The sequence below is a fragment of the Pleurodeles waltl genome, unplaced genomic scaffold, assembly GCF_031143425.1.
Source record: "Pleurodeles waltl isolate 20211129_DDA unplaced genomic scaffold, aPleWal1.hap1.20221129 scaffold_295, whole genome shotgun sequence".
Taxonomy (NCBI): domain Eukaryota; kingdom Metazoa; phylum Chordata; class Amphibia; order Caudata; family Salamandridae; genus Pleurodeles; species Pleurodeles waltl.
In genome coordinates, this window is record NW_027150001.1 from 82,100 (window position 1) to 104,188 (window position 22,089).

A 22,089-nucleotide genomic window follows, 5' to 3' on the forward strand; every position below is an offset into this window, starting at 1 on the left:
GGCATTTTGTGCCATTATGAGACCCGATGTTAATTCTACATTGATTGAACCTATATTTATGAGGCTGCATACGAAGTTATATTTTGAGAGGCTACTTATTTACCAAGTGTTCTCCTTACTTCACTGGTTCACAAGATGCACACAAAATAAGATGACATTACATACTGTGTTCCAGTATCTGCTCAGTATCCACAGAGCATTGTGCACCTTATATTTAATGTTTTATTATGGAGTTTTGGTCTGTTTGAACATTAATACAAATACACACTTTTAACAAATGGGTTCTGTGGTTGTATAAAGTTTAGGTTAAGAATGTTTCAGAGTGAGCCTGGTGTAAAGTAATAAATTATAGAATTGTTTTCCTTGGCACTTTTTTTTTTTAACACAAAAACAAAAAGTTTTTAATGAATGATTTTTGTGGAATCAACTTCATAACGCCTCTTTGTTCTACCCAGGGTCCTTGGTGTTAAGGTCCAGTTCTGGATTACAGTGCCTCCCACCTGCTGTGAAGCAGTCACTTTAATTCTTCTGTTGAGCCAACTTTCTCAAGTTTGTGAAACACAGTCACTATAAATACTACCGCCCTGTTCTTTATTTGTAAAAAAAATGTTTTCAGTTTATTAACACTTCCCTGGAAATGGTGCTGGAGCGTGGACAGCAGTGATTCCCAAACTGTGCGCTGTGGCACCCCGAAAGTTCCTTGAGAAAAGGAGAGCCAAAAAGCAGTCCCTCAGCCAAAGGACCTGATTCAGACGAGGCCAAATCTGTCAGTTTGGGATCCATCTTGATTAAAAATGGAGCGCCGCCACTCACTAGAGATAGCTCACTTTGGGTTTTCCAGAAAGCACAAGGCTCTCTGGGCCCAACCAACCAGAACTTCAGGGTTAACAGGGATACCTGATGCCTTAGCCTAAAAACCCAGCTCCAAGATCTTAGTAGGAGGGCCTGAGACATCCAGGAGTTTGTCCTGACAGCCTCACCAGGCACGATCAATGCCCTTTTTAAGGTCTTTGGAGAAATTCTTAAGATAGGTTACCAGGGTGGGATCTATCTCCGTAGTCTCAGTAACCTTTGAGGGAAAATCATGTCTAGGACATTCAGATCTCAGCCGAGACCTGACATCTTTGTCGAAACAATGCCGAATGTGTGCTTGAACGTATTCGGCTACCTCCGAAGGCGGAGCCCAGGAGTAAGATCTAGGGCGGACAGTATCTTCGGGTTCGAAAGTGAGTACTTTCAGAGGCTGAGAAGCCACTTGAGTGTGCCGTGATTTGGCTTTTCATTTACAGGGAGGAGAATCAGTGTCCTTATCCGGATTGTTAGAGGAAGACGAGGAATCTGAATCCTCCTTACTCTCAGCTCTTAGATGAAGAGACTATGAGGATGAGAAACAGTTCGCCCTAGTCAAGGATTCTACAATTTGTTCAAATCAGCTTGGTGAGGGTTTGCAACAGAACTTGAGCCGGAAGGGTCTTGCGAAAACGGCAGCTCTTCCTGGCTGCTGCAATGTGGGACCCAGCCCTGCTGATCAGTGAAACCCAATAAGAGATGCTTAATCGTCTGGGTAGCTTTATCTAAGGCCACATTGACTGTGTGCCGAACACCAGCATCGAGGGCATAGACAAGGTCTCGCTCAAATGACCCCACGGAGTCATCATAAAAGGTAACTTCCCCAGATTCTCCTTCATAACCATCCATGCTGTAGAGCAGTGGTTCCCAACCTGTGGTCCGGGGACCCCTAGGAGTCCGCAAAGCCTCCTCTGGGGGCCGTGATTACTTAGAAAATCAAATAATAGTAACAGATTAGGTCCCCAGCTTTCAGTAATGACTCAGTGGGGGGTCCCCAGATTCCAATAATGGTTCATTGGGGGTCCCCAGGTTCCAGTAGTGATAAAGTGGGGGTTCACACAAGTCAAAAGGTTGGGAAGCACTGCTGTAGAGTGTCAGGTCAGAAAAGTGGGAATTTGAAAGGGGCAGAGGAAACTGCCAATAGGAACTTCAAATAAAGTGGGAAGTAAAGCTGACAAACTTCAAAGCAGGCTAATATGCTCAGGGAGGGCCACAAGCCAGTAGTAAAGTGTGGGGGGAGGCCTGCTTAGAATAGAATAAATTCCACTAATAAAGTGGCATTTGAGAACGGCAAAGTAGGTAGGGACGTGCGCAGGGGTGGGCTGCTTTAGAGTATTTCCATTGAAGTAAAGAGACATAGACAGGCAGGCGACTGTAAGCGGAGACAGGTGCATATATGTAACCAGAGTCCTATCCAGAGAGTCAGATGCATATATGTGCACAGAGGAAAGTTTGGACAGACAAATGTATGTACCCAGAGGCAGGTCCAAAGAGACAGATACATGTATATACCCTGAGACAGGCTGAGCGAGAGAGATGCATGTTTGTAGCTAGAGGCAGGTCTAGGGAAAGTGGTCCATGAGACTGGAGCAGAGCAAGAGGTAGAGAAAGGGAGAGGATCATGACTGAAGTCAGAGGTCTTAAAAAGAAATGACTTCTACTGACAACACTCCCTGGTGCATCACAGAAAAGAGATATATTGCCCAAGCCTAGCTAAAGGAGCAGGGTTATCTCACTTGGTAGTGCACGAGCCTTTTAATATCAGGGTCACGGGTTCGAGCCCCCAGTTAAGCAATTAGTATTTTTTTGTTTAAGGTTTATTCCAATTTTTTTTACAGACTTCCTGCTTTTCACCAATACTACTCAGGCTTTGAAAACACAACTCCTGCAGTTTGCCTCACAATCTCTCCCATCATATTCCACAGCGCTTTCCACTCACGAAAGGTGCCTCAAAGCCGGGTTTAGCCCTGCCTCCTCTAAACACATCCAGAAACCTGTACTTTAATCCCCAAAAATTCTAGCTATTGCGTCACGAATTTTCAATTCTATTAAGGACACGGAGGCGCGGATTGTCACAGCAGCCAATCAATGTTAAAAACTACATATCCCAACATTCCCAGTAGTCCATAACATGCCCAATCCCAGGCCTGCTCTCCATATAAATATCTCTGCCTCCTTAGTCCTTCATCTTTCTTTGCAATAACCAAACAAAATAACCTGCACTCTAAGAATTGAAATCTTCCAACTCCAACGAAGAAAACAAATTGAAGCCACCAACCGAACCCTGGTGCACGTTCCATGCCGGTATCGTCTCTCCTAGTACTCATGCGCCCTTATTATCCGATCCTGTTAATGAAAGGAAACAGTGCTAATAATCTGCTATTGACTATTAAGAAAAAATATGGATGGCTATCTCAATAATACATATAAAATCATCATATATGAATTGTGCTGTAACTTTCTGCATTATGCCAGCGTGCCCTATGCCAGTCTGTGCTTGTGATAGGTCCCATCTGTCCTTTAGGTCTCTACTTTGTGTCAGTCAGCCCTATGCCAGTCTGCACCTGTGATCCTTCTACAGCTCCATGCTTCAAATCTTTGCACAGTGCCAGTCTACCTTGTGCCAGTCCCGACGTTCATACTTCACATCAGTGCTGTAGCTATGCCCTATGCCAGTCTGCACCTGTGAGGCTTATTAAACACCATATTGCAGCTGCCTACATTGTGCCAATCTGTCACGTGCCAGTCTGTAGCTGTGATGCTTCATATCAGTGCTGTAGGTCTTTGCATTGTGCCAGTCTGCCTTGTGCCAGTCTGCACATGTGATGCTTCACATCAGTGCTGTAGCTCTGCATGGCAGCAGTCTACTATGCTCCAGCCATTCCTGTGATACTTCACATCAGTGCTGTAGCTCTCTGCATTGCACCAGTCTGCCCTGTGTCAGTCTGTATCTTGACACTTCACATCAGTGCTGTAGCTCTCTGCATTGCACGAGCCTGTCCTGTGCCAGTCTGCACCTGTGATCCTTCCACACCTCCAGGGTACAGGGCTTTGCATTGCACCAGTCTGTTCTGCACCAGCCTGTACCTGAGGTGCTTCTTGATTACAGTGGTGTAGCTGTCTGCACTGTGCCAGTCTGTTCCTGTGATGCTTCTGCGCAGCTTTGGTGCAGCTGTTTGCACTGCGCCAGTGTGGCCTTCTGAGACAGTCCCTGCCAGGGCCTCACAAGCGCCCTGTAGCTGTGCTATTGAGTTGTACGTTGACTGTGTTCAGCTGCTGTAGCTCACTGTAGGCCGGCTGTGAGGCGCTGCGGGCTCAGTCTGTCCTTCACAGTCTCTCTGTGGGAGTGTGTGTTTGTCATGTCCTTGAATCCAGCGAAAAAAGGAAGTATAAATGAGATGCAGAAAAGCCCCATTCTCTAGCTGCTGGACAGACACGCGTCCTTGAGCCTCCTGCAGAGGTGCAGAGCTGCCAGGGGTGCCAGGGGCTGGAGGCGGAGAGCGTCTGCTTTGGAATATTTCCATTGAAGTGAAGGGAGAGGGCGAACGGGGAGCGGAGAGGCGGCTTCCTAGCAGTGAGTGTGGAGTGTCAGCTTGGTCCATCCAGAGGCAGGCAGGGGGTGTGATGAGACTGAGGCAGAGCGAGAGGTAGAGACAGAGGGAGCTGCAGCACTGGAAGCGGAAGCTTTAAAATAGGACCGCAAGGGCCCTTTAATGTGGCCCGGCTAGCTCAGTCGGTAGAGCATGAGACTCTTAATCTCAGGGTCGTGGGTTCGAGCCCCACGTTGGGCGCTGATACATTTTTTTGTGCTGTACTGTTTTTTAATCTTCGGGTTCGCACCTCCAACAGTGGTTTTATAAAAATTAACAGCGCCCTTTCGGGACTTCACTTTACAATTTCGTTATTTATGTCTGCACACGGGCGGGGACGAGAGCTCTTTATGTCTGCACACGGGCGGGGACGAGAGCTCTCTTCATGTTCACACTTGTAGGGGGTCGCTGCTCCCCGTCCTCTAACTCCGCTGCTGCGCCGCACTCCCATGACCTGTGTGTAAATATGGAGAGTTTAAGTAAGCAAATACAATGTTGTGTCAGAAGTGGGATTTGAACCCACGCCTCCAATCGGAGACCAGAACACCCAGCTGAGGGGAAGAGACAGCTCTTGAGTCTGGCGCCTTAGACCGCTCGGCCATCCTGACAACTGAGACAGGTGGAGGCCGGATATGATATCATCACGCATGTGACACGCCTCCGCGAGCTCTGTTTCTGGGTTTTATCGGGGTGCCCTTTAGCAGGACACACCTTCGTGTCTCACCTGGCAGCCAGGGCCCGAGGGCCCAACCTCACACTCTTTAACCCTAATCCCCGCTTTACACCAACCAGGAACCGCAGCCCTCGGCTCCGCTGCCTTTCCAGTGCTCGTCTCTCGCTCCTCCTCAGAGGCTCGTGCCGGCTGCAGGGAACCCAAACTGCGCGCCACGGCACCCTGCTGCGCCCCCACAGCCACCCAGGGCCGCTGTCCTCGCACTTGCTCAGCAGGGTCCATTATCAATTACCCCGGCCTCTGGAGTGCAGGCCGGGGGCGCTACGTCTGGCGCCTTCTAGGTGCTGCACTTGCTGCCTCTTAGCGACACACCGGAGAGCAGGATGCATTTAAGCATGCAATCTTCCATTCCGCTAAAGTCAACCATGCAAGTGCTTAGAAAAAATATATCACCGCTCTCAACAGGCACGGACCACCTTCTCTGAGAGCTACCGCTCCCAGCCGCAGCAGAAGATAAACACCAAATACCCTGGCAGAAATCGCCAGCCGCACATGGGCCGGATTGCAGGCTACCCCACCGCATCTTCCTGCTGAGTTGGCCTCTAAGAGAAGTGGGCGCTTGCTGCAGCGTGGACTTTCCCCTTTCAGCAGGGGTCATCCAGTGAGGTCCATGGTCAGCCAGGCGATCTACCTGGCACGGTAGCTCAAAGCTGGCTTCTCTTGCTTTTAAAAGTGAAAAAAGCCCGACATTCCTCCGGCGAGTGGAACCCACCCCTGAACATGAGCCTGGAGTCAAACTTTGCCCATGTGAACAAGTGACACACCCATTTACAGCACACTGTTTTCACACAGATAAGTATATGTGCATACATTTTTTAATTCCAGATCTTTTATTAGAAATAAAACAAAGAACAGAGACGAATAGCTTCAGTTGTTACCCTATATGCCAGATTTCTTTCGATGCATGAACCAATCAGCTGTTTCCCAGTCTACGAAGGTATTACAGGTACGGATGGCATTTTGTGCCATTATGAGACCCGATGTTAATTCTACATTGATTGAACCTATATTTATGAGGCTGCATACGAAGTTATATTTTGAGAGGCTACTTATTTACCAAGTGTTCTCCTTACTTCACTGTTTCACAAGATGCACACAAAATAAGATGACATTACATACTGTGTTCCAGTATCTGCTCAGTATCCACAGAGCATTGTGCACCTTATATTTAATGTTTTATTATGGAGTTTTGGTCTGTTTGAACATTAATACAAATACACACTTTTAACAAATGGGTTCTGTGGTTGTATAAAGTTTAGGTTAAGAATGTTTCAGAGTGAGCCTGGTGTAAAGTAATAAATTATAGAATTGTTTTCCTTGGCACTTTTTTTTTTTAACACAAAAACAAAAAGTTTTTAATGAATGATTTTTGTGGAATCAACTTCATAACGCCTCTTTGTTCTACCCAGGGTCCTTGGTGTTAAGGTCCAGTTCTGGATTACAGTGCCTCCCACCTGCTGTGAAGCAGTCACTTTAATTCTTCTGTTGAGCCAACTTTCTCAAGTTTGTGAAACACAGTCACTATAAATACTACCGCCCTGTTCTTTATTTGTAAAAAAAATGTTTTCAGTTTATTAACACTTCCCTGGAAATGGTGCTGGAGCGTGGACAGCAGTGATTCCCAAACTGTGCGCTGTGGCACCCCGAAAGTTCCTTGAGAAAAGGAGAGCCAAAAAGCAGTCCCTCAGCCAAAGGACCTGATTCAGACGAGGCCAAATCTGTCAGTTTGGGATCCATCTTGATTAAAAATGGAGCGCCGCCACTCACTAGAGATAGCTCACTTTGGGTTTTCCAGAAAGCACAAGGCTCTCTGGGCCCAACCAACCAGAACTTCAGGGTTAACAGGGATACCTGATGCCTTAGCCTAAAAACCCAGCTCCAAGATCTTAGTAGGAGGGCCTGAGACATCCAGGAGTTTGTCCTGACAGCCTCACCAGGCACGATCAATGCCCTTTTTAAGGTCTTTGGAGAAATTCTTAAGATAGGTTACCAGGGTGGGATCTATCTCCGTAGTCTCAGTAACCTTTGAGGGAAAATCATGTCTAGGACATTCAGATCTCAGCCGAGACCTGACATCTTTGTCGAAACAATGCCGAATGTGTGCTTGAACGTATTCGGCTACCTCCGAAGGCGGAGCCCAGGAGTAAGATCTAGGGCGGACAGTATCTTCGGGTTCGAAAGTGAGTACTTTCAGAGGCTGAGAAGCCACTTGAGTGTGCCGTGATTTGGCTTTTCATTTACAGGGAGGAGAATCAGTGTCCTTATCCGGATTGTTAGAGGAAGACGAGGAATCTGAATCCTCCTTACTCTCAGCTCTTAGATGAAGAGACTATGAGGATGAGAAACAGTTCGCCCTAGTCAAGGATTCTACAATTTGTTCAAATCAGCTTGGTGAGGGTTTGCAACAGAACTTGAGCCGGAAGGGTCTTGCGAAAACGGCAGCTCTTCCTGGCTGCTGCAATGTGGGACCCAGCCCTGCTGATCAGTGAAACCCAATAAGAGATGCTTAATCGTCTGGGTAGCTTTATCTAAGGCCACATTGACTGTGTGCCGAACACCAGCATCGAGGGCATAGACAAGGTCTCGCTCAAATGACCCCACGGAGTCATCATAAAAGGTAACTTCCCCAGATTCTCCTTCATAACCATCCATGCTGTAGAGCAGTGGTTCCCAACCTGTGGTCCGGGGACCCCTAGGAGTCCGCAAAGCCTCCTCTGGGGGCCGTGATTACTTAGAAAATCAAATAATAGTAACAGATTAGGTCCCCAGCTTTCAGTAATGACTCAGTGGGGGGTCCCCAGATTCCAATAATGGTTCATTGGGGGTCCCCAGGTTCCAGTAGTGATAAAGTGGGGGTTCACACAAGTCAAAAGGTTGGGAAGCACTGCTGTAGAGTGTCAGGTCAGAAAAGTGGGAATTTGAAAGGGGCAGAGGAAACTGCCAATAGGAACTTCAAATAAAGTGGGAAGTAAAGCTGACAAACTTCAAAGCAGGCTAATATGCTCAGGGAGGGCCACAAGCCAGTAGTAAAGTGTGGGGGGAGGCCTGCTTAGAATAGAATAAATTCCACTAATAAAGTGGCATTTGAGAACGGCAAAGTAGGTAGGGACGTGCGCAGGGGTGGGCTGCTTTAGAGTATTTCCATTGAAGTAAAGAGACATAGACAGGCAGGCGACTGTAAGCGGAGACAGGTGCATATATGTAACCAGAGTCCTATCCAGAGAGTCAGATGCATATATGTGCACAGAGGAAAGTTTGGACAGACAAATGTATGTACCCAGAGGCAGGTCCAAAGAGACAGATACATGTATATACCCTGAGACAGGCTGAGCGAGAGAGATGCATGTTTGTAGCTAGAGGCAGGTCTAGGGAAAGTGGTCCATGAGACTGGAGCAGAGCAAGAGGTAGAGAAAGGGAGAGGATCATGACTGAAGTCAGAGGTCTTAAAAAGAAATGACTTCTACTGACAACACTCCCTGGTGCATCACAGAAAAGAGATATATTGCCCAAGCCTAGCTAAAGGAGCAGGGTTATCTCACTTGGTAGTGCACGAGCCTTTTAATATCAGGGTCACGGGTTCGAGCCCCCAGTTAAGCAATTAGTATTTTTTTGTTTAAGGTTTATTCCAATTTTTTTTACAGACTTCCTGCTTTTCACCAATACTACTCAGGCTTTGAAAACACAACTCCTGCAGTTTGCCTCACAATCTCTCCCATCATATTCCACAGCGCTTTCCACTCACGAAAGGTGCCTCAAAGCCGGGTTTAGCCCTGCCTCCTCTAAACACATCCAGAAACCTGTACTTTAATCCCCAAAAATTCTAGCTATTGCGTCACGAATTTTCAATTCTATTAAGGACACGGAGGCGCGGATTGTCACAGCAGCCAATCAATGTTAAAAACTACATATCCCAACATTCCCAGTAGTCCATAACATGCCCAATCCCAGGCCTGCTCTCCATATAAATATCTCTGCCTCCTTAGTCCTTCATCTTTCTTTGCAATAACCAAACAAAATAACCTGCACTCTAAGAATTGAAATCTTCCAACTCCAACGAAGAAAACAAATTGAAGCCACCAACCGAACCCTGGTGCACGTTCCATGCCGGTATCGTCTCTCCTAGTACTCATGCGCCCTTATTATCCGATCCTGTTAATGAAAGGAAACAGTGCTAATAATCTGCTATTGACTATTAAGAAAAAATATGGATGGCTATCTCAATAATACATATAAAATCATCATATATGAATTGTGCTGTAACTTTCTGCATTATGCCAGCGTGCCCTATGCCAGTCTGTGCTTGTGATAGGTCCCATCTGTCCTTTAGGTCTCTACTTTGTGTCAGTCAGCCCTATGCCAGTCTGCACCTGTGATCCTTCTACAGCTCCATGCTTCAAATCTTTGCACAGTGCCAGTCTACCTTGTGCCAGTCCCGACGTTCATACTTCACATCAGTGCTGTAGCTATGCCCTATGCCAGTCTGCACCTGTGAGGCTTATTAAACACCATATTGCAGCTGCCTACATTGTGCCAATCTGTCACGTGCCAGTCTGTAGCTGTGATGCTTCATATCAGTGCTGTAGGTCTTTGCATTGTGCCAGTCTGCCTTGTGCCAGTCTGCACATGTGATGCTTCACATCAGTGCTGTAGCTCTGCATGGCAGCAGTCTACTATGCTCCAGCCATTCCTGTGATACTTCACATCAGTGCTGTAGCTCTCTGCATTGCACCAGTCTGCCCTGTGTCAGTCTGTATCTTGACACTTCACATCAGTGCTGTAGCTCTCTGCATTGCACGAGCCTGTCCTGTGCCAGTCTGCACCTGTGATCCTTCCACACCTCCAGGGTACAGGGCTTTGCATTGCACCAGTCTGTTCTGCACCAGCCTGTACCTGAGGTGCTTCTTGATTACAGTGGTGTAGCTGTCTGCACTGTGCCAGTCTGTTCCTGTGATGCTTCTGCGCAGCTTTGGTGCAGCTGTTTGCACTGCGCCAGTGTGGCCTTCTGAGACAGTCCCTGCCAGGGCCTCACAAGCGCCCTGTAGCTGTGCTATTGAGTTGTACGTTGACTGTGTTCAGCTGCTGTAGCTCACTGTAGGCCGGCTGTGAGGCGCTGCGGGCTCAGTCTGTCCTTCACAGTCTCTCTGTGGGAGTGTGTGTTTGTCATGTCCTTGAATCCAGCGAAAAAAGGAAGTATAAATGAGATGCAGAAAAGCCCCATTCTCTAGCTGCTGGACAGACACGCGTCCTTGAGCCTCCTGCAGAGGTGCAGAGCTGCCAGGGGTGCCAGGGGCTGGAGGCGGAGAGCGTCTGCTTTGGAATATTTCCATTGAAGTGAAGGGAGAGGGCGAACGGGGAGCGGAGAGGCGGCTTCCTAGCAGTGAGTGTGGAGTGTCAGCTTGGTCCATCCAGAGGCAGGCAGGGGGGTGTGATGAGACTGAGGCAGAGCGAGAGGTAGAGACAGAGGGAGCTGCAGCACTGGAAGCGGGAGCTTTAAAATACACAGTAGAATCGGCACACGTGTGTTTCTTCAGAGGAGTCACACAAAGGACCGCAAGGTTTGTGTTATGTGGCCCGGCTAGCTCAGTCGGTAGAGCATGAGACTCTTAATCTCAGGGTCGTGGGTTCGAGCCCCACGTTGGGCGCTGATACATTTTTTTTGTGCTGTACTGTTTTTTTATCTTCGGGTTCGCACCTCCAACAGTGGTTTTATAAAAATTAACAGCGCCCTTTCGGGACTTCACTTTACAATTTCGTTATTTATGTCTGCACACGGGCGGGGACGAGAGCTCTTTATGTCTGCACACGGGCGGGGACGAGAGCTCTCTTCATGTTCACACTTGTAGGGGGTCGCTGCTCCCCGTCCTCTAACTCCGCTGCTGCGCCGCACTCCCATGACCTGTGTGTAAATATGGAGAGTTTAAGTGAGCAAAAACAATGTTGTGTCAGAAGTGGGATTTGAACCCACGCCTCCAATCGGAGACCAGAACACCCAGCTGAGGGGAAGAGACAGCTCTTGAGTCTGGCGCCTTAGACCGCTCGGCCATCCTGACAACTGAGATAGGTGAAGGCCGGATATGATATCATCACGCATGTGACACGCCTCCGCGAGCTCTGTTTCTGGGTTTTATCGGGGTGCCCTTTAGCAGGACACACCTTCGTGTCTCACCTGGCAGCCAGGGCCCGAGGGCCCAACCTCACACTCTTTAACCCTAATCCCCGCTTTACACCAACCAGGAACCGCAGCCCTCGCCTCCGCTGCCTTTCCAGTGCTCGTCTCTCGCTCCTCCTCAGAGGCTCGTGCCGGCTGCAGGGAACCCAAACTGCGCGCCACGGCACCCTGCTGCGCCCCCACAGCCACCCAGGGCCGCTGTCCTCGCACTTGCTCAGCAGGGTCCATTATCAATTACCCCGGCCTCTGGAGTGCAGGCCGGGGGCGCTACGTCTGGCGCCTTCTAGGTGCTGCACTTGCTGCCTCTTAGCGACACACCGGAGAGCAGGATGCATTTAAGCATGCAATCTTCCATTCCGCTAAAGTCAACCATGCAAGTGCTTAGGAAAAATATATCACCGCTCTCAACAGGCACGGACCACCTTCTCTGAGAGCTACCGCTCCCAGCCGCAGCAGAAGATAAACACCAAATACCCTGGCAGAAATCGCCAGCCGCACATGGGCCGGATTGCAGGCTACCCCACCGCATCTTCCTGCTGAGTTGGCCTCTAAGAGAAGTGGGCGCTTGCTGCAGCGTGGACTTTCCCCTTTCAGCAGGGGTCATCCAGTGAGGTCCATGGTCAGCCAGGCGATCTACCTGGCACGGTAGCTCAAAGCTGGCTTCTCTTGCTTTTAAAAGTGAAAAAAGCCCGACATTCCTCCGGCGAGTGGAACCCACCCCTGAACATGAGCCTGGAGTCAAACTTTGCCCATGTGAACAAGTGACACACCCATTTGCAGCACACTGTTTTCACACAGATAAGTATATGTGCATACATTTTTTAATTCCAGATCTTTTATTAGAAATAAAACAAAGAACAGAGACGAATAGCTTCAGTTGTTACCCTATATGCCAGATTTCTTTCGATGCATGAACCAATCAGCTGTTTCCCAGTCTACGAAGGTATTACAGGTACGGATGGCATTTTGTGCCATTATGAGACCCGATGTTAATTCTACATTGATTGAACCTATATTTATGAGGCTGCATACGAAGTTATATTTTGAGAGGCTACTTATTTACCAAGTGTTCTCCTTACTTCACTGGTTCACAAGATGCACACAAAATAAGATGACATTACATACTGTGTTCCAGTATCTGCTCAGTATCCACAGAGCATTGTGCACCTTATATTTAATGTTTTATTATGGAGTTTTGGTCTGTTTGAACATTAATACAAATACACATTTTTAACAAATGGGTTCTGTGGTTGTATAAAGTTTAGGTTAAGAATGTTTCAGAGTGAGCCTGGTGTAAAGTAATAAATTATAGAATTGTTTTCCTTGGCACTTTTTTTTTAGAACACAAAAACAAAAAGTTTTTAATGAATGATTTTTGTGGAATCAACTTCATAACGCCTCTTTGTTCTACCCAGGGTCCTTGGTGTTAAGGTCCAGTTCTGGATTACAGTGCCTCCCACCTGCTGTGAAGCAGTCACTTTAATTCTTCTGTTGAGCCAACTTTCTCAAGTTTGTGAAACACAGTCACTATAAATACTACCGCCCTGTTCTTTATTTGTAAAAAAAATGTTTTCAGTTTATTAACACTTCCCTGGAAATGGTGCTGGAGCGTGGACAGCAGTGATTCCCAAACTGTGCGCTGTGGCACCCCGAAAGTTCCTTGAGAAAAGGAGAGCCAAAAAGCAGTACCTCAGCCAAAGGACCTGATTCAGACGAGGCCAAATCTGTCAGTTTGGGATCCATCTTGATTAAAAATGGAGCGCCGCCACTCACTAGAGATAGCTCACTTTGGGTTTTCCAGAAAGCACAAGGCTCTCTGGGCCCAACCAACCAGAACTTCAGGGTTAACAGGGATACCTGATGCCTTAGCCTAAAAACCCAGCTCCAAGATCTTAGTAGGAGGGCCTGAGACATCCAGGAGTTTGTCATGACAGCCTCACCAGGCACGATCAATGCCCTTTTTAAGGTCTTTGGAGAAATTCTTAAGATAGGTTACCAGGGTGGGATCTATCTCCGTAGTCTCAGTAACCTTTGAGGGAAAATCATGTCTAGGACATTCAGATCTCAGCCGAGACCTGACATCTTTGTCGAAACAATGCCGAATGTGTGCTTGAACGTATTCGGCTACCTCCGAAGGCGGAGCCCAGGAGTAAGATCTAGGGCGGACAGTATCTTCGGGTTCGAAAGTGAGTACTTTCAGAGGCTGAGAAGCCACTTGAGTGTGCCGTGATTTGGCTTTTCATTTACAGGGAGGAGAATCAGTGTCCTTATCCGGATTGTTAGAGGAAGACGAGGAATCTGAATCCTCCTTACTCTCAGCTCTTAGATGAAGAGACTATGAGGATGAGAAACAGTTCGCCCTAGTCAAGGATTCTACAATTTGTTCAAATCAGCTTGGTGAGGGTTTGCAACAGAACTTGAGCCGGAAGGGTCTTGCGAAAACGGCAGCTCTTCCTGGCTGCTGCAATGTGGGACCCAGCCCTGCTGATCAGTGAAACCCAATAAGAGATGCTTAATCGTCTGGGTAGCTTTATCTAAGGCCACATTGACTGTGTGCCGAACACCAGCATCGAGGGCATAGACAAGGTCTCGCTCAAATGACCCCACGGAGTCATCATAAAAGGTAACTTCCCCAGATTCTCCTTCATAACCATCCATGCTGTAGAGCAGTGGTTCCCAACCTGTGGTCCGGGGACCCCTAGGAGTCCGCAAAGCCTCCTCTGGGGGCCGTGATTACTTAGAAAATCAAATAATAGTAACAGATTAGGTCCCCAGCTTTCAGTAATGACTCAGTGGGGGGTCCCCAGATTCCAATAATGGTTCATTGGGGGTCCCCAGGTTCCAGTAGTGATAAAGTGGGGGTTCACACAAGTCAAAAGGTTGGGAAGCACTGCTGTAGAGTGTCAGGTCAGAAAAGTGGGAATTTGAAAGGGGCAGAGGAAACTGCCAATAGGAACTTCAAATAAAGTGGGAAGTAAAGCTGACAAACTTCAAAGCAGGCTAATATGCTCAGGGAGGGCCACAAGCCAGTAGTAAAGTGTGGGGGGAGGCCTGCTTAGAATAGAATAAATTCCACTAATAAAGTGGCATTTGAGAACGGCAAAGTAGGTAGGGACGTGCGCAGGGGTGGGCTGCTTTAGAGTATTTCCATTGAAGTAAAGAGACATAGACAGGCAGGCGACTGTAAGCGGAGACAGGTGCATATATGTAACCAGAGTCCTATCCAGAGAGTCAGATGCATATATGTGCACAGAGGAAAGTTTGGACAGACAAATGTATGTACCCAGAGGCAGGTCCAAAGAGACAGATACATGTATATACCCTGAGACAGGCTGAGCGAGAGAGATGCATGTTTGTAGCTAGAGGCAGGTCTAGGGAAAGTGGTCCATGAGACTGGAGCAGAGCAAGAGGTAGAGAAAGGGAGAGGATCATGACTGAAGTCAGAGGTCTTAAAAAGAAATGACTTCTACTGACAACACTCCCTGGTGCATCACAGAAAAGAGATATATTGCCCAAGCCTAGCTAAAGGAGCAGGGTTATCTCACTTGGTAGTGCACGAGCCTTTTAATATCAGGGTCACGGGTTCGAGCCCCCAGTTAAGCAATTAGTATTTTTTTGTTTAAGGTTTATTCCAATTTTTTTTACAGACTTCCTGCTTTTCACCAATACTACTCAGGCTTTGAAAACACAACTCCTGCAGTTTGCCTCACAATCTCTCCCATCATATTCCACAGCGCTTTCCACTCACGAAAGGTGCCTCAAAGCCGGGTTTAGCCCTGCCTCCTCTAAACACATCCAGAAACCTGTACTTTAATCCCCAAAAATTCTAGCTATTGCGTCACGAATTTTCAATTCTATTAAGGACACGGAGGCGCGGATTGTCACAGCAGCCAATCAATGTTAAAAACTACATATCCCAACATTCCCAGTAGTCCATAACATGCCCAATCCCAGGCCTGCTCTCCATATAAATATCTCTGCCTCCTTAGTCCTTCATCTTTCTTTGCAATAACCAAACAAAATAACCTGCACTCTAAGAATTGAAATCTTCCAACTCCAACGAAGAAAACAAATTGAAGCCACCAACCGAACCCTGGTGCACGTTCCATGCCGGTATCGTCTCTCCTAGTACTCATGCGCCCTTATTATCCGATCCTGTTAATGAAAGGAAACAGTGCTAATAATCTGCTATTGACTATTAAGAAAAAATATGGATGGCTATCTCAATAATACATATAAAATCATCATATATGAATTGTGCTGTAACTTTCTGCATTATGCCAGCGTGCCCTATGCCAGTCTGTGCTTGTGATAGGTCCCATCTGTCCTTTAGGTCTCTACTTTGTGTCAGTCAGCCCTATGCCAGTCTGCACCTGTGATCCTTCTACAGCTCCATGCTTCAAATCTTTGCACAGTGCCAGTCTACCTTGTGCCAGTCCCGACGTTCATACTTCACATCAGTGCTGTAGCTATGCCCTATGCCAGTCTGCACCTGTGAGGCTTATTAAACACCATATTGCAGCTGCCTACATTGTGCCAATCTGTCACGTGCCAGTCTGTAGCTGTGATGCTTCATATCAGTGCTGTAGGTCTTTGCATTGTGCCAGTCTGCCTTGTGCCAGTCTGCACATGTGATGCTTCACATCAGTGCTGTAGCTCTGCATGGCAGCAGTCTACTATGCTCCAGCCATTCCTGTGATACTTCACATCAGTGCTGTAGCTCTCTGCATTGCACCAGTCTGCCCTGTGTCAGTCTGTATCTTGACACTTCACATCAGTGCTGTAGCTCTCTGCATTGCACGAGCCTGTCCTGTGCCAGTCTGCACCTGTGATCCTTCCACACCTCCAGGGTACAGGGCTTTGCATTGCACCAGTCTGTTCTGCACCAGCCTGTACCTGAGGTGCTTCTTGATTACAGTGGTGTAGCTGTCTGCACTGTGCCAGTCTGTTCCTGTGATGCTTCTGCGCAGCTTTGGTGCAGCTGTTTGCACTGCGCCAGTGTGGCCTTCTGAGACAGTCCCTGCCAGGGCCTCACAAGCGCCCTGTAGCTGTGCTATTGAGTTGTACGTTGACTGTGTTCAGCTGCTGTAGCTCACTGTAGGCCGGCTGTGAGGCGCTGCGGGCTCAGTCTGTCCTTCACAGTCTCTCTGTGGGAGTGTGTGTTTGTCATGTCCTTGAATCCAGCGAAAAAAGGAAGTATAAATGAGATGCAGAAAAGCCCCATTCTCTAGCTGCTGGACAGACACGCGTCCTTGAGCCTCCTGCAGAGGTGCAGAGCTGCCAGGGGTGCCAGGGGCTGGAGGCGTAGAGCGTCTGCTTTGGAATATTTCCATTGAAGTGAAGGGAGAGGGCGAACGGGGAGCGGAGAGGCGGCTTCCTAGCAGTGAGTGTGGAGTGTCAGCTTGGTCCATCCAGAGGCAGGCAGGGGGGTGTGATGAGACTGAGGCAGAGCGAGAGGTAGAGACAGAGGGAGCTGCAGCACTGGAAGCGGGAGCTTTAAAATACACAGTAGAATCGGCACACGTGTGTTTCTTCAGAGGAGTCACACAAAGGACCGCAAGGTTTGTGTTATGTGGCCCGGCTAGCTCAGTCGGTAGAGCATGAGACTCTTAATCTCAGGGTCGTGGGTTCGAGCCCCACGTTGGGCGCTGATACATTTTTTTTGTGCTGTACTGTTTTTTTATCTTCGGGTTCGCACCTCCAACAGTGGTTTTATAAAAATTAACAGCGCCCTTTCGGGACTTCACTTTACAATTTCGTTATTTATGTCTGCACACGGGCGGGGACGAGAGCTCTTTATGTCTGCACACGGGCGGGGACGAGAGCTCTCTTCATGTTCACACTTGTAGGGGGTCGCTGCTCCCCGTCCTCTAACTCCGCTGCTGCGCCGCACTCCCATGACCTGTGTGTAAATATGGAGAGTTTAAGTGAGCAAAAACAATGTTGTGTCAGAAGTGGGATTTGAACCCACGCCTCCAATCGGAGACCAGAACACCCAGCTGAGGGGAAGAGACAGCTCTTGAGTCTGGCGCCTTAGACCGCTCGGCCATCCTGACAACTGAGATAGGTGAAGGCCGGATATGATATCATCACGCATGTGACACGCCTCCGCGAGCTCTGTTTCTGGGTTTTATCGGGGTGCCCTTTAGCAGGACACACCTTCGTGTCTCACCTGGCAGCCAGGGCCCGAGGGCCCAACCTCACACTCTTTAACCCTAATCCCCGCTTTACACCAACCAGGAACCGCAGCCCTCGCCTCCGCTGCCTTTCCAGTGCTCGTCTCTCGCTCCTCCTCAGAGGCTCGTGCCGGCTGCAGGGAACCCAAACTGCGCGCCACGGCACCCTGCTGCGCCCCCACAGCCACCCAGGGCCGCTGTCCTCGCACTTGCTCAGCAGGGTCCATTATCAATTACCCCGGCCTCTGGAGTGCAGGCCGGGGGCGCTACGTCTGGCGCCTTCTAGGTGCTGCACTTGCTGCCTCTTAGCGACACACCGGAGAGCAGGATGCATTTAAGCATGCAATCTTCCATTCCGCTAAAGTCAACCATGCAAGTGCTTAGAAAAAATATATCACCGCTCTCAACAGGCACGGACCACCTTCTCTGAGAGCTACCGCTCCCAGCCGCAGCAGAAGATAAACACCAAATACCCTGGCAGAAATCGCCAGCCGCACATGGGCCGGATTGCAGGCTACCCCACCGCATCTTCCTGCTGAGTTGGCCTCTAAGAGAAGTGGGCGCTTGCTGCAGCGTGGACTTTCCCCTTTCAGCAGGGGTCATCCAGTGAGGTCCATGGTCAGCCAGGCGATCTACCTGGCACGGTAGCTCAAAGCTGGCTTCTCTTGCTTTTAAAAGTGAAAAAAGCCCGACATTCCTCCGGCGAGTGGAACCCACCCCTGAACATGAGCCTGGAGTCAAACTTTGCCCATGTGAACAAGTGACACACCCATTTGCAGCACACTGTTTTCACACAGATAAGTATATGTGCATACATTTTTTAATTCCAGATCTTTTATTAGAAATAAAACAAAGAACAGAGACGAATAGCTTCAGTTGTTACCCTATATGCCAGATTTCTTTCGATGCATGAACCAATCAGCTGTTTCCCAGTCTACGAAGGTATTACAGGTACGGATGGCATTTTGTGCCATTATGAGACCCGATGTTAATTCTACATTGATTGAACGTATATTTATGAGGCAGCATACGAAGTTATATTTTGAGAGGCTACTTATTTACCAAGTGTTCTCCTTACTTCACTGGTTCACAAGATGCACACAAAATAAGATGACATTACATACTGTGTTCCAGTATCTGCTCAGTATCCACAGAGCATTGTGCACCTTATATTTAATGTTTTATTATGGAGTTTTGGTCTGTTTGAACATTAATACAAATACACATTTTTAACAAATGGGTTCTGTGGTTGTATAAAGTTTAGGTTAAGAATGTTTCAGAGTGAGCCTGGTGTAAAGTAATAAATTATAGAATTGTTTTCCTTGGCACTTTTTTTTTAGAACACAAAAACAAAAAGTTTTTAATGAATGATTTTTGTGGAATCAACTTCATAACGCCTCTTTGTTCTACCCAGGGTCCTTGGTGTTAAGGTCCAGTTCTGGATTACAGTGCCTCCCACCTGCTGTGAAGCAGTCACTTTAATTCTTCTGTTGAGCCAACTTTCTCAAGTTTGTGAAACACAGTCACTATAAATACTACCGCCCTGTTCTTTATTTGTAAAAAAAATGTTTTCAGTTTATTAACACTTCCCTGGAAATGGTGCTGGAGCGTGGACAGCAGTGATTCCCAAACTGTGCGCTGTGGCACCCCGAAAGTTCCTTGAGAAAAGGAGAGCCAAAAAGCAGTACCTCAGCCAAAGGACCTGATTCAGACGAGGCCAAATCTGTCAGTTTGGGATCCATCTTGATTAAAAATGGAGCGCCGCCACTCACTAGAGATAGCTCACTTTGGGTTTTCCAGAAAGCACAAGGCTCTCTGGGCCCAACCAACCAGAACTTCAGGGTTAACAGGGATACCTGATGCCTTAGCCTAAAAACCCAGCTCCAAGATCTTAGTAGGAGGGCCTGAGACATCCAGGAGTTTGTCATGACAGCCTCACCAGGCACGATCAATGCCCTTTTTAAGGTCTTTGGAGAAATTCTTAAGATAGGTTACCAGGGTGGGATCTATCTCCGTAGTCTCAGTAACCTTTGAGGGAAAATCATGTCTAGGACATTCAGATCTCAGCCGAGACCTGACATCTTTGTCGAAACAATGCCGAATGTGTGCTTGAACGTATTCGGCTACCTCCGAAGGCGGAGCCCAGGAGTAAGATCTAGGGCGGACAGTATCTTCGGGTTCGAAAGTGAGTACTTTCAGAGGCTGAGAAGCCACTTGAGTGTGCCGTGATTTGGCTTTTCATTTACAGGGAGGAGAATCAGTGTCCTTATCCGGATTGTTAGAGGAAGACGAGGAATCTGAATCCTCCTTACTCTCAGCTCTTAGATGAAGAGACTATGAGGATGAGAAACAGTTCGCCCTAGTCAAGGATTCTACAATTTGTTCAAATCAGCTTGGTGAGGGTTTGCAACAGAACTTGAGCCGGAAGGGTCTTGCGAAAACGGCAGCTCTTCCTGGCTGCTGCAATGTGGGACCCAGCCCTGCTGATCAGTGAAACCCAATAAGAGATGCTTAATCGTCTGGGTAGCTTTATCTAAGGCCACATTGACTGTGTGCCGAACACCAGCATCGAGGGCATAGACAAGGTCTCGCTCAAATGACCCCACGGAGTCATCATAAAAGGTAACTTCCCCAGATTCTCCTTCATAACCATCCATGCTGTAGAGCAGTGGTTCCCAACCTGTGGTCCGGGGACCCCTAGGAGTCCGCAAAGCCTCCTCTGGGGGCCGTGATTACTTAGAAAATCAAATAATAGTAACAGATTAGGTCCCCAGCTTTCAGTAATGACTCAGTGGGGGGTCCCCAGATTCCAATAATGGTTCATTGGGGGTCCCCAGGTTCCAGTAGTGATAAAGTGGGGGTTCACACAAGTCAAAAGGTTGGGAAGCACTGCTGTAGAGTGTCAGGTCAGAAAAGTGGGAATTTGAAAGGGGCAGAGGAAACTGCCAATAGGAACTTCAAATAAAGTGGGAAGTAAAGCTGACAAACTTCAAAGCAGGCTAATATGCTCAGGGAGGGCCACAAGCCAGTAGTAAAGTGTGGGGGGAGGCCTGCTTAGAATAGAATAAATTCCACTAATAAAGTGGCATTTGAGAACGGCAAAGTAGGTAGGGACGTGCGCAGGGGTGGGCTGCTTTAGAGTATTTCCATTGAAGTAAAGAGACATAGACAGGCAGGCGACTGTAAGCGGAGACAGGTGCATATATGTAACCAGAGTCCTATCCAGAGAGTCAGATGCATATATGTGCACAGAGGAAAGTTTGGACAGACAAATGTATGTACCCAGAGGCAGGTCCAAAGAGACAGATACATGTATATACCCTGAGACAGGCTGAGCGAGAGAGATGCATGTTTGTAGCTAGAGGCAGGTCTAGGGAAAGTGGTCCATGAGACTGGAGCAGAGCAAGAGGTAGAGAAAGGGAGAGGATCATGACTGAAGTCAGAGGTCTTAAAAAGAAATGACTTCTACTGACAACACTCCCTGGTGCATCACAGAAAAGAGATATATTGCCCAAGCCTAGCTAAAGGAGCAGGGTTATCTCACTTGGTAGTGCACGAGCCTTTTAATATCAGGGTCACGGGTTCGAGCCCCCAGTTAAGCAATTAGTATTTTTTTGTTTAAGGTTTATTCCAATTTTTTTTACAGACTTCCTGCTTTTCACCAATACTACTCAGGCTTTGAAAACACAACTCCTGCAGTTTGCCTCACAATCTCTCCCATCATATTCCACAGCGCTTTCCACTCACGAAAGGTGCCTCAAAGCCGGGTTTAGCCCTGCCTCCTCTAAACACATCCAGAAACCTGTACTTTAATCCCCAAAAATTCTAGCTATTGCGTCACGAATTTTCAATTCTATTAAGGACACGGAGGCGCGGATTGTCACAGCAGCCAATCAATGTTAAAAACTACATATCCCAACATTCCCAGTAGTCCATAACATGCCCAATCCCAGGCCTGCTCTCCATATAAATATCTCTGCCTCCTTAGTCCTTCATCTTTCTTTGCAATAACCAAACAAAATAACCTGCACTCTAAGAATTGAAATCTTCCAACTCCAACGAAGAAAACAAATTGAAGCCACCAACCGAACCCTGGTGCACGTTCCATGCCGGTATCGTCTCTCCTAGTACTCATGCGCCCTTATTATCCGATCCTGTTAATGAAAGGAAACAGTGCTAATAATCTGCTATTGACTATTAAGAAAAAATATGGATGGCTATCTCAATAATACATATAAAATCATCATATATGAATTGTGCTGTAACTTTCTGCATTATGCCAGCGTGCCCTATGCCAGTCTGTGCTTGTGATAGGTCCCATCTGTCCTTTAGGTCTCTACTTTGTGTCAGTCAGCCCTATGCCAGTCTGCACCTGTGATCCTTCTACAGCTCCATGCTTCAAATCTTTGCACAGTGCCAGTCTACCTTGTGCCAGTCCCGACGTTCATACTTCACATCAGTGCTGTAGCTATGCCCTATGCCAGTCTGCACCTGTGAGGCTTATTAAACACCATATTGCAGCTGCCTACATTGTGCCAATCTGTCACGTGCCAGTCTGTAGCTGTGATGCTT

The 22,089-nt window shown here is 47.7% G+C and overlaps 6 non-coding genes across 6 annotated transcripts; 3 read left to right on the plus strand and 3 right to left on the minus strand.

Annotated features, from left to right (window-relative positions):
- The first annotated feature begins 4,567 nt into the window (after nucleotides 1-4,567).
- TRNAK-CUU (transfer RNA lysine (anticodon CUU)) lies at nucleotides 4,568-4,640 on the plus strand. Its single transcript has one exon. It is a non-coding gene; the product is annotated as a tRNA-Lys (tRNA).
- A 297-nt stretch (nucleotides 4,641-4,937) lies between these two features.
- Nucleotides 4,938-5,047, minus strand: TRNAL-CAA (transfer RNA leucine (anticodon CAA)). Its single transcript has 2 exons — nucleotides 5,010-5,047; nucleotides 4,938-4,983 (listed from the first exon to the last, which is right to left on the minus strand). It is a non-coding gene; the product is annotated as a tRNA-Leu (tRNA).
- A 5,694-nt stretch (nucleotides 5,048-10,741) lies between these two features.
- On the plus strand, nucleotides 10,742-10,814 carry TRNAK-CUU (transfer RNA lysine (anticodon CUU)). Its single transcript has one exon. It is a non-coding gene; the product is annotated as a tRNA-Lys (tRNA).
- Nucleotides 10,815-11,112: 298 nt separating this feature from the next.
- On the minus strand, nucleotides 11,113-11,222 carry TRNAL-CAA (transfer RNA leucine (anticodon CAA)). The gene is made up of 2 exons: nucleotides 11,185-11,222; nucleotides 11,113-11,158 (listed from the first exon to the last, which is right to left on the minus strand). It is a non-coding gene; the product is annotated as a tRNA-Leu (tRNA).
- Nucleotides 11,223-16,916: 5,694 nt separating this feature from the next.
- TRNAK-CUU (transfer RNA lysine (anticodon CUU)) lies at nucleotides 16,917-16,989 on the plus strand. Its single transcript has one exon. It is a non-coding gene; the product is annotated as a tRNA-Lys (tRNA).
- A 298-nt stretch (nucleotides 16,990-17,287) lies between these two features.
- TRNAL-CAA (transfer RNA leucine (anticodon CAA)) lies at nucleotides 17,288-17,397 on the minus strand. The gene is made up of 2 exons: nucleotides 17,360-17,397; nucleotides 17,288-17,333 (listed from the first exon to the last, which is right to left on the minus strand). It is a non-coding gene; the product is annotated as a tRNA-Leu (tRNA).
- Nucleotides 17,398-22,089: the final 4,692 nt, after the last annotated feature.